The sequence below is a fragment of the Halichoerus grypus genome, chromosome 4, assembly GCF_964656455.1.
Source record: "Halichoerus grypus chromosome 4, mHalGry1.hap1.1, whole genome shotgun sequence".
NCBI lineage: Eukaryota > Metazoa > Chordata > Mammalia > Carnivora > Phocidae > Halichoerus > Halichoerus grypus.
Genome location: NC_135715.1, coordinates 136,878,727 through 136,891,230, shown reverse-complemented (window position 1 = coordinate 136,891,230; position 12,504 = coordinate 136,878,727). Strand labels below are relative to the sequence as shown.

Genomic DNA, 12,504 nt, shown 5'->3' with positions numbered 1-12,504 from the left:
TCCAAAGAAGACATCCAAATGGCCAACAGACACATGAAAAAGTGCTCAACATCGCTCGGCATCAGGGAAATCCAAATCAAAACCTCAATGACATATCACCTCACACCAGTCAGAATGGCTAAAATTAACAAGTCAGGAAACGACAGATGTTGGCAGGGATGCAGAGAAAGGGGAACCCTCCTACACTGTTGGTGGGAAGGCAAGATGGTGCAGCCACGCTGGAAAACAGTATGGAGGTTCCTCAAAAAGTTGAAAATAGAGCTACCGTACGATCCAGCAATTGCACTACTGGGTATTTACCCCAAAGATACAAATGTAGGGATCCGAAGGGGTACATGCACCCTGATGTTTATAGCAGCAATGTCCACAATAGCCAAACTGTGGAAAGAGCCAAGATGTCCATCGACAGATGAACGGATAAAGAAGATGTGGTATATATATACAATGGAATATTATGCAGCCATCAAAAGGAATGAAATCTTGCCATTTGCAACAATGTGGATGGAACTGGAGGGTATTATGCTGAGCGAAATAAGTCAATCAGAGAAAGACATGTATCATATGACCTCACTGATATGAGGAATTCTTAATCTCAGGAAACAAACTGAGGGTTGCTGGAGTGGTGGGAGGTGGGAGGGATGAGGTGGCTGGGTGATAGAAATTGGGGAGGGTATGTGCTATGGTGAGCACTGTGAATTGTGCAAGACTGTTGAATCACAGATCTGTACCTCTGAACCAAATAATACATTATATGTTAAAAAAAGAAGAAGAAGAAGAAGGAGGAGGAGGAGGAGGAGGAGGAGGAGGAGGAGGAGATAGCAGAAGGGGAAGAATGAAGGGGGGGAAATCGGAGGGGGAGACGAACCATGAGAGACGATGGACTCTGAAAAACAAACTGAGGGTTCTAGAGGGGAGGGGCGTGGGAGGATGGGTTAGCCTAGTGATGGGTATTAAAGAGGGCATGTTCTGCGTGGAGCACTGGGTGTTATACGCAAAAAATGAATCATGGAATACTACATCAAAAACTAATGATGTAATGTATGGTGATTAACGTAACATAATAAAAAAAAAGAGAAAGGGGGTGGTGGTTCATTTGGTATATTCAGGAATATTTGGGAATATTTTGCCTACATACTGCAAGAGCATTCCGAAGTTAAGAGTTACTGAAAAATAAAATTCCAGCATCAAAATTCATTCACCACCAAATCTCAGCACTTAAAATAATGCCTGGATGGTAGGAACTCAACTCCCTAAAATCTTTGTAGAATGAATGATCAATGGAACCTACACACAACATTTATCATATTAACCATTTGCAAGTGACCAATTCCACAGCATTTAGTACATTCCCAATGTTGAGCAACCACCTCAACTGTCTAGCTCCAGAACTTTTTTGTCACCCCGAATGCAAACCTCCATTAAGCAGTCACTCCCTGTTTCCCTTTCCCCACTCTGGTAAACGCTAACCTACTTCCTGACCCTACAGATGTGCTTATTCTGGCTATTTCATATAAATGGAATCCTACAAGATGTGACCTTTTGTGTCTTTCACTTAGCATGTTTTCAAGGTTCAGCCATGTTGTAGCATGTATCAGTATGTCATTCCTTTTCATAGCTGAATACTATTTCATTGAATGGGGATACTACATTTTGTTTATCTGTTTGTCTGTTGGTGGACACTGGGTTGCTGCACTTACACACACCATTTTCTTCCACTGCCCCCATTGTCTCCCTACCCAGCCATCTCTATCTCAGCTGGTGCCACCACCACTTACCCGGTTGTTTAGGCACCAAAACTAGGAATCATCCTTGATCCTCTCCTCCCCTTAACCACACCCCACTGTGACATCCAAACCAACAGCAAGTCCTGTTCTATCATCCAGATGCACCCCGATTTTGGTCACATTCGCCACTTCTCCACCTACCGCCTAACCCAAACTACTGTCCCTCTGATCACAACTAAGTGTCTTTTTGCTTCCTTTCTCCCACCCACCCCATTTATTTCCCCACAATAATTATCTTTTATAAGTATGAATCAGACCATGCCACATCAGTGCTGAAGACCCTTCTGCGGCTTCCCATTACAATGTAACAAAATCTAGATGTCCTGCTCTAAGCAATAAGGCCAGCATGATCTAATTCCTGCCTACCTCTCTAAGCATCAATCCTACACTCTCCAGACATGCTGGCCCATCTCTGAGTCTCTCCCACACCAACCACTTTCCTGGCCCAAGGCCCTCACACTCCCTGAGCTTCTACCTAGGACATATCTTCCCCTCCAATTTTGCTTGGCTTCCTCCTTCTCATCATGCAAGTTACCTCTGCAAAGAGGCTTCCCCTGACTCTCCATGTGAACTAGAGCCCTCATCCTTAGTCTCTCTCTGACCCCTTATCTTCCTGGGTTTTTCCTTCATGCAATTTAGAACCCTATAAAATTACATTATTTTTCTATTTATTATCTGTCTCCCTCTCCCCAAGAATGTAAGCTCCAAGAAAGTAGGTATTTTGCCTTCAGCCAAATCCCAAGAGCCTCGAGCAGTACCTAAAATATATGAGGCATTCAGTAAATACTTGTTGCTTGAATAATGAATGCATTGCATTATATACACACATAGAAAGAGGACTCTGTGCTCAATAAACAGAATATCCATTCTTTTCAAACGTCCTTGAACATTTACATGAATAGGCCATGAAGTGCTCTTCACCCATGTTAGTAAGAGCATAAGTTAGTGTAAGTTTTCTGATGCATAATTTGATAATGTCCATCCAATTTTAAAATGCAAACGTCCTCTGAACCTGTACCATGTTTTGGCACCCTTGTGATAAATCAAGTGATCCTCTATTTCTGGACTCTATTCTGTTCTATTTATCCATTGTCTATTTGATCACTTTCAATGATGATATGGATGTTCATATGGATCTGAGGAAATTTTCCTTTCCACAGTACTATTTTTTTCTATTGATCTATGTCCTAGAACTGATTATATAACAATGGATATAGTAAAGATTTAATACTATGGTAATACAGGAAACACTTTTGGTTGTGGCAGGAAGATTTTCACCATCTTTAGAAGAATATTCTGGGACATTGTCCTCCTGGACCTTGGTGTGTGTCTAGAGGGGGAAGAAAGATTTTTTTTTTTTTTAATTTAAGGAACTGCCACTTTGCCTTTTTATACAGTTATCAAATATTCTTTTCCCCTCCCAAAGTTCCTGAAGCACACTGAAATGATACATGTTGCAAATGACTGAAAAGGCCACATGTTTTGAATAGCCCTCAGGTATCAGAAATGAAATATCTTATAAAACCAACTACTATTGGTTTGAGAAATTGTCACTTTGGTCCATGGTGCTGAAGCAACTGTGGAAATGTAAATGAGACAAAACTTAAACTCTTTGTTACATGAAGCACTCTAGCACAGTAGACTTTTATTTGTCCATTATGCAAACAGGAAGAGCAGAGAGCCAAGTATCCTCTTCTGATTTGACAGAATAACTCTGACAATGTTTATACCACTTGGGAACATAAGTGTTGACTAGAACATTAGCATCAGGGCAACAAATAAGACCATCTTAACAAGTCTTAGCAAGTAACACAGAATTACAAGTGTCATTAAAAGTTATGTTCACATAACTTGGCAAGAATTTCTAAGATGTCTAGCATCTACAAGACTCCTTTGTTCAAATGACAATTCCAATAATAGATTTGTATTAGAGAGGACAGAAGGAGCTGATAACAATTGTGAATATTTGTGCAAGATTCATATCACATAGGAAACAAGACAAATGTCCTTGTGAGAGTTCACATTTAACACCATATCTCATTGGCTCCTTTGACCAAGTTTTAACATAAGGAAGGCCATCTCTCCCTTTGCTGCAGCAGAGAAGAAACACCTTTTCATCTCTTTGTTAGAGTTTTTAAAAAATTATGAAGTACTGTATTTCCAGAGCCAGGCTCTGAAATTTCATTAGTAAGCATTAAAAGCAGAGCACAGACCTGTGGGATTCAGTTTCACTATGGAAAAATGAATTGTTAGGATTTGACTTGATACCAGTAAAATAGGAACAATTTATCTTCCACATCACAAAAGAACAAGAGTCAAAACGACATCAGACTTCTCTTCAGCAACCCATGTACTAAAACACAAGTATTTTTTGTAACATGGTTATAAACTAGAATATTGTACCTAGCCAAACACAATTAAGTGTGAAGATGGAAAAAAGACATTTTCAGGCATGCAAGGACTTGGAACATTTACCTGTTATGTGCTCATTTTTGGAAAGTTGCTTGAAAATATTCTGCAAAACAAGAACAAAAGAAAGGGGAAGATCAGTGACCTAGGAAACGGAGAAATAAGCCCAAAGAGCAAGAAAGGGAAGTTCCAATGTAACTTGTTGTGGAGCAAGATGAAAGCAGTCATCGGGATGTCTGGGTGGCTTAGTTGGTTAAGCGTCTGCCTTGGGCTCAGGTCATGATCCCAGGGGGTCCTGGGATCGAGTTCCACATCGGGCTCCTTGCTCATCAGGGGAGTCTGCTTCTCCCTCAGCCTGCCGCTCCCCCTGCTTGTGCACACTCTCTCTGTCTCTCTCTCTCTGACAAATAGATAAAGTCTTTAAAAAAAAAAGATGAAAACACAACCAGGAGATATTGGAGGAGACTGTGATGCCCATGCCCATGAGAGAGGCCATCAGGAAAAAAAAGGTGTGTGGAGGAAAGGAATGATCATAAGTGATAGGGTAACTAATATCGTAAAGGCAAATGGCACAAGAGACCAAAAAAAGAAAAAAAAAAAGGCAAGTAGAAATACCAGAAAAAAAACCCACACAATTTAAAAAAGGAAATGAAAGTTCAGCCTGACTTTTGGTTCCAAAGTAAACAGAAGACCTGCCCTTTGGGATGAAAATTTAGCGCTAGAGTATATATCCAACCGATAAAGTCCATGTAAATTTCAGAAGGCCTTCAAAGCTAGGCTCAGAGATTTAAGCCCATGGTCTGGTGAGCACAGACAGCCATAGCTGGTTCTTGAGGAAAAGAATGAAAAGTTAAAGGCAGCATTTTAGTAATGTTAGCCTGGCAGTAGGAGAGGCAGGAAACCAAAGGATAAGTCTGTTTCAATTTTCCAGGCATGAAGTGAAGGAATAAACAGACAATAGAGAAGGAAAAGAACACATCAGAAAGGCATTTCAAAAGAGGACTACAGGACTCAGATACTCAGGAGTGGGTAAAGGGTGGGGATGGTCTGTGAACTGGAAAAAGGGTGATAGCTTTTCATTAGTGCTGCTGTTTCTTTATTACACACACACTTTTCCTCCTCCTCTTCTTCCTCCCTCCAAGTTAGTATTAGGCTCCCTGATGGTGGAGATTAAAGCTTGTGTTTGTTTCCTTGACACGGGCACTGACTGGGGCCTACGACGACGATCCCTCAGCTCGTGCTTGTGATGGCAAGTGTGGCTGGCGATGGTGGTACGATGACAATAATGATGACAATGTTTCAATGCCTTAAGTATAAGGGACACTGGAAATAAGAGTGACTTGAGGTATAAAATAACGATGATGGAATTAGAGCTTTGATGGGATGTCAGCTCCCATTGGGAATTGGAAGAAAATACTTCTTGAAAATATTCCTGCTACTTCTTTAATGAAATGTCTTTATTTTCCCCTTCTTTAGCATCTTTTACTTAATTCCATCTATACCTATGCAAAATTAAAACCAAGCAGTATTGGGTGATCTGATTACTAGCAAAGAAACTCATTTCCAAATTCTTCTTTCAAAGCCTTTTTTTTTTTTTTAAAGATTTTACTTATTTATTTGACAGAGAGAGACACAGCGAGAGAGGGAACACAAGCAGGGGGAGCAGGAGAGGGAGAAGCAGGCTTCCCGTGGAGCAGGGAGCACGATGCAGGGCTCGATCCTAGGACCCCGGGATCATGACCTGAACCGAAGGCAGACGCTTAACAACTGAGCCACCCAGGCGCCCCCAAAGCCTTTTTTGATTGAAAACAAACAGACTTTTTTTAGAAAGCAGGGCTATTTAAACAGACTCTGTCCTGAGAGTTCAGGCCTTCTACATCTTGTTTTGTTGTTTCTGAAAATTAAAAAAAAAAAAAAGTTATTTTCAAAGAAAGCACTAGGTGGCACTTGTGATATATTCAATAGTTACCTCAGATTCTTTTTGGAAAAGGTTTGGTAGGGGGAAAAATGCAATAAATATTAAAACGGGAAAATCTTCATTATAATAATGAAGATCCGTATCTTATGATTGTGTTTACTATGTTACTATGGATGAGTAATATCTTTATGCAGTGTTTGCATTTAAAATCTAGGCTGCACTTCCTTATAAAAACTGCAAGAGGGGAACTAACATTTCTATAACATGTGAAAACCCCACATCACTAAAATAATAAATAAAAAAGTAATGTTTGATTTGCAGAAAGACTGACTATATGTGTTCTTTTAAATAGCCAGTTCCTCTATTCTATTTAAAACATTTCAGTTTTGGGGGTCTCTGGCTGGTTCAGTTGATAGACCATGTAATTCTTTTTTCTTTAACGGGCTTTATTTTAAAAATTTTTTTTAATTTTTAGTTTTTTTAAAGATTTTATTTATTTATTTGACAGATAGCAAGAGAGGGAACACAAGCAGGGGGAGTGGGAGAGGGAGAAGCAGACTCCCCACTGAGCAGGGAGCCCGATGTGGGGCTCGATCCCAGAACCCCGGGATCATGACCTGAGCTGAAGGCAGACGCTTAACCAACTGAACCACCCAAGCGCCCCGACCATGTAATTCTTGATCTTGGGGTCATGAGTTCAAGACCCACAATGGGTCTAGGCCTTACTTAAAAAAAAAAAAAAAAAAATTAAACCTAAACATTTCAACTTGTAAAAATAAATCTATTTTATAAAATAAAGGTTTCCAAGGCCCAATATTGTGTAAAGCAAGATAAATTATTAATTTTTAAAAAGACACTACAGCTTAAATTATTTTGAGTGATATTAACAACAACAACAAAAAAGAAATGGAAAGCAGAGGTCTCAGTATATTTTTACCATCTTTTAAGTGAAAACATAATGACTTTAAGCAAGTGTATCCTCTTTTCTGGCATTTGGTTAGGCAGTTCCTATTTGGCAAGTTGCTTAATTATCTCATGACCCCACTTTACTATGGAGAGACTGCAAGCTCTTTTAACAGAAATGCAGGTTGAGAAGGTATTATTTCAAGTAGAAAATATTATTGCCAAATACCATGGCAACCGTAGCCGGTAGGCCCTGTCATATTATTGCATCTTTCCTCTACCTATTGTCTGGGCCTTCACACTAACCATTGTATGGATTAGGTTCACTCGTGGCTCCATCTCACTTTTCTACCTTTATTCTCCTCTGTCTCATTTTCACTTATTTTGAATGTATTTTTTTTTTTGCTTTACCTTTGTAGGATAATTTAACACAATAAAGTCCTTTTGGAACAAGATGGGTTATAAATAAGTTAATAAAAATGCTAATATGCTGTCTTTTAATCGCACTGATTTGTAGGGCTGGGATGAAACTGACATTTTGAAGGTAGTATCTCATGTAGTAGTAAACTCATCATGTCAGAACTCAGAGCTAAATATGCAAAATTGCACCATTACCGAAAAGATCTTGGATCTCAGCTTAACAATTGAGTTTCTTTGGTTGAGAATGATAGGAATGGATTCTGGCTAGCCAGGAACTCACAGGATAGATGGGAGGCTGGTGGGCCAGGCCTGGACACAAAACAGGAATGAGGACAGCTCTTGGAGTCCAGGCAACAAGAACAATTTCCAGATCTTTTCAAGGTGCTGCTATTCCAATGTATGCACTCCCTTTACTTCTCATCCCTGTGTACCTCTACTCAAGATTAAAAGTTCCAAAAGTCCAGGGGCACCTGGGTGGCTCAGCTGGTTAAGCTTCTGTCTTTGGCTCAGGTCATGATCCTGGGGTCCTAGGATTGAGCCCCACATTGGGCTCCCTGCTCAGCAGGGAGTCTGCTTCTTCCTCTCCCTCTGCCCAACTTCCCCGCTCATTCTCTCTCAAATAAATAAATAAAATATTTTTAAAAAAAGTTCCAAGAGTCCAGATTGCCTAATGTGCTCTGTGCATTCACAGATTTCTAGTGCTAAAATCAAGGGAAACTTACTATGGAGTAAAAGCGTATCTTGAAAGGTTATTAAAATATAAAGAAATATAAATTTGAAAAAATAAAACATCCCAGGAGTCTGGCTGTCTTCCCTTTTGTCACATGTGGCTCCTTAATTGCAGTGAGGTGAGGAATATTAATTTACATCCCTACCAAGATTGCCAATAGAGGGAGAGACAAAAATTCCCCAATAGGAAACTGGGATGTTCCTGGTAAGGGAGGTGATTGCTGATTACCAAAAAACAACCTATGTGCACTATACTACAGCAAAAGTACACTATTCGTTTCTGTATTGTACTGTAAATCCCTGATGAATAGTGTCCCCCCAAAATTCATGTCCATGCAGAACCTCAGAATGTAACCTTATTTGGAAACAGGATCACTGCAGATGTAAGTAGTTGAGATTCAAGATGAGCTCTTCCTAGATTAGGGTAGTTCCTAAATCCAGTGAGAGTGTCCATATAAGAGGCAGAAGAAAACAGAGAAGATGGAAGAGAGAAGAAGGTGATGCGAAGATGGAAGCAGAGACTGGAGTGCTGTATCTGCAAGTCACAGAATGTCAAGAATTGCCAGCAACCACCAGAAGCTAGGAGACAGGCATGGATGGTTTCTCCTTCAGAGCCTCCAGAAGGAATCAACCTTGCCAACACTTTGATTTTGGACTTCTGGTCTCCCAAATAGTGAAAGAATACATTTTTGTTGTTTTAAGCCATTCAATTTGTGGTAATTTGTTATGGTAGCCCTAGGAAACTAATATAACCCCTAAGAACAGTTTCTTTGTACAAAACCCTAAATGGTAATACCATGAAAGAAGGTGGTTAGTAAATGCATTTTTATGGAAATGAATAAAAGTTCTCTTTTGCTATTTCAAAAGGAAATAAATCTATGAATGGTTTTGTTTATTTATTCCACAAAGAGCTACTGAATACCTCTTATGCACTGAGCATTGCTCTAGGGGCTGGAAATACAGTGGTGAACAAATTAGGTAAACTCAATGGAGCTCGCATTTAGAGGGGAAACAGTTAAGTAAACAAGACATAGTCTGTTGAGTCAGAGCTATGAAGAAGGTGAAACTGGATGATGTGATCCAAGGTGACACACAGGAGGCTGGAGGCAGTATAGATTGGGTGGTCAGGCAAGAAGAGAACTGAGAGCAGAATTATGAGAAACCAGAGATTCATGACCTGGAGGGAAAATATTCCAGGCAGATGAACTAAGAGAAATGGGAGCTGAGTGATCACTGCCAAGTGAGAGGGGATGGATGGGGAGATTTAAGCACAGACAGATCACAACTTCTATTCTGAAATATGTCACGCAGGTAGAAGAGTTTATGTAGGAGAATAACATCACCTGATTTAAACATTTAAAGTCAGTGTGTTCACTGTGCGGGGAGAAGATTGTAGGGGGTCAGAAGGAGCAAGGGGCACTTGGGAGACTATAGCATTAGGCTGGATGGGAGTAGGTGGAGCTTGGATCAGGGTGGTATTGTGGGGGTGCAAAGAAGTGGACTAATTCTGGTTATGAGATAGTTTGACAGGACTAGTAAGTATTACTTAAGTGCCTTCTTGTCCAGCATTGCTTGAAATTCTGTAAGGACTACAAAAATATATTATATTACCAAGACTCTCATATCCAGGAGTTTTGCATTTAATGGGGTAGATAAGACATATACATATATTTGTAAAACATATGTAGACTCAAAATGCATTATAGTGTGATAGAAATAATACATATAGGAAAGAAGGCTCCAGAGTGGGTAGAGGTAACATGGAAAACTTCATAAACTTGAGATGGGCCTTCAAAGATATGTTAAGATTGAAGAAGAGCATTCCAGGTTGGATAAAGCATGAACAAATAAAAAAAAGTAGAGGTTGAATGTGCACTGTTTGCAGTAGGTGAATAAACTAATCTGATTGGATTAAAGAGTTTGTATACAGAGCATTATGCCAATTAAATTGTATCAGTAAAGTGAGGATAGACGATAGAGGGCTTTGAAATCCAGAATGAGTTTAGATTTAATCTTCTAGGCCAGGGGTCAGCAAACTTTTTCTGAAAGAGCCAAATAATAAATATTTTAGGTTCTGCAGGCCATATGGTCTCTGTTACAACTACTCAACTCTTCCACTGTAGTCTGAAAGCAGCCATAGATAATACTTTTTAAATGAGTGTGGCTGTATTTCAATAAACTTTCTTTATAAAAACAGGTGGCAGGCCAGATTTGGTCCTTGGATTACAGCAGCAGAGCAATAAAATAAAAATGTTGTTTTATGAATTTTTGAAGTAACCATGTGAAAGGGTAGGGAGCATTTCTTTGTCACTTAGCATCCATTTCCCCCATCCTCCTTCTTCATAGTTTCTATACTTGCAGTTAGATGTCATCTTCTCTCACATGTTTAGGGAGAAGCCAGTTGAACTCCTAGCTCTAGGAATGGTCTCAGATTGGTTTAAATACATCAGGTCATCCCGTTCCCCATTCCACAAGGGTCAGTTCATGTAACCCAGACCTAAGCCACATAGTGCATGCCATTTCTGGGGCATGGAGTGTGGTTCAGGAAGGACATCTGAACTAAATTTTTCCAGGAACATGCAATATATCCTTTATAGTAATGGGGCTTCTAGAAAAGCAGCCTTCTGACTTCTCTGGAAGAGCCAAGAAAAGGACACTCTCTTCCTTTCTGGGCAGGGTGGTATATAGGCATAAAACTTGGATTTCTGGATTTGGTTTGTTTGTTTTTTGTTTTTTGTCTTTTTAAGAGAAGCCAAGTTTGGGGCCATGCTGACAAAACTGAGGGCAGAACAGAGAAAGGTAAAGAAGTCAGGTCTTTGATGACATGGTTGGACTCCTACCTTGGTCTTTTTAGTTTTATTAGCCAATACAACACTTTCATTGCTTAAATCTGTCTTGAGTTTTCTGTTACTTGAGATTAAAAGTAGGAGTGCCTGGGTGGCTCAGTAGGTTAAGCATCTGACTCTTGATCTTAGCTCTGGTCTTGATTTCAGGGTCAGGAGTTCAAGCCCCATGTTGGGGAGGCCCAGCATGGAGCCTACTAAAAAAAAAAAAAAAAAGTATTCCACTGTCACAGAAAAGTAATATGGGATGGGAAGATACTGAAAGGAATTAGATTAGATGGAAGACTAAGCAGGAAGTGGTAAGGTACAAGGTGGCAGTGAGAAGAAGGTCATTGAAAAAAGAGAATTAATATGTGAGGCTAGCTCATCTGCTCACATTTTAAATCCAGATCCACACAATGCTCTACCACCACTACTGCCAGGACTGGACTGCACTCCAGCAGCCCCCCACCCTCCACCCCCTACCCCCACCCTCCCACCTACAACTCCACCACCATGGAGGACACAAACAAGTACAGCAACATAGAGGAATTCGCAGAGGGATCCAAGATCAATGTGAGCAAAAATCAGCAGGATGATGGGTTTTGGAACTGAAAGAACACAAACTGGATGGCAAATTGATAGACCCCAAAAGGGCCAAAGCTTTAAAAGGGAAAGAACCCCCCAAAAAGGTTTTTGTGGGTGGACTGAGCCCAAATACTTCTGAAGAACAAATTAAAGAATATTTTGGAGTCTTTTGGGGAGAATGAAAATATTGAACTTCCCATGGATACAAAAACAAATGAAAGAAGAGGATTTTGTTTCATCACATAAACAGACGAAGAGCCAGTAAAGACATTGTTAGAGAGATTATCAACAAATTGGTTCTGGGAAGTGTGAAACCAAAGTTGCACAACCCAAAGAGGTATATAGGCGGCAACAGCAACAACAAAAAGGAGGAAGAGGTTCTGCAGCTGGTGGACCAGGTGGTAGTAGGGGTTGTGGACGAGATCGGGGCCAAAACTGAAACCAAGGATTCAATAACTATTATGATCAAGGATATGGAAATTTCAATAGTGCCTATCGTGGTGATCAAAACTATAGTGGCTATCGCGGCTATGATTAGAGTGGGTATAACTATGGGAACTATGGATGTGGACAGGGATATGCAGATTACAGTGGCCAAGAGAGCACTTATGGCAAGGCATCGAGAGAGGGCGGCAGTCACCAAAATAATTACCAGCCATAGGAGGACGTTGGAGAAAACAGTGGGAACTTTATTGCAGGCTGTGTGTCACCTTGACCACATCTATGTCTGGGGGTCACACATTGCAGGCAGAGCACAAGGCATACACCAGAAAATGCTGTCCTGTGGGGGAGATTGTAAAGTAACCCATCTTGCAAGATGACATTGAAGACTGGTCTTCTGTTGATCTAAGATGATTATTTTGTAAAAGACTTTCTAGTGTACACAACACAACTGTGTCCAACTGTACATAGACACCAATTAGTTTTCGTT

General features: G+C 40.2%; 1 pseudogene; it reads left to right on the top strand.

The window, feature by feature from the left end:
- The first annotated feature begins 11,317 nt into the window (after positions 1-11,317).
- LOC118525212 (heterogeneous nuclear ribonucleoprotein D-like pseudogene) lies at positions 11,318-12,234 on the top strand (annotated as a pseudogene).
- The last annotated feature ends 270 nt before the right edge of the window (positions 12,235-12,504 follow it).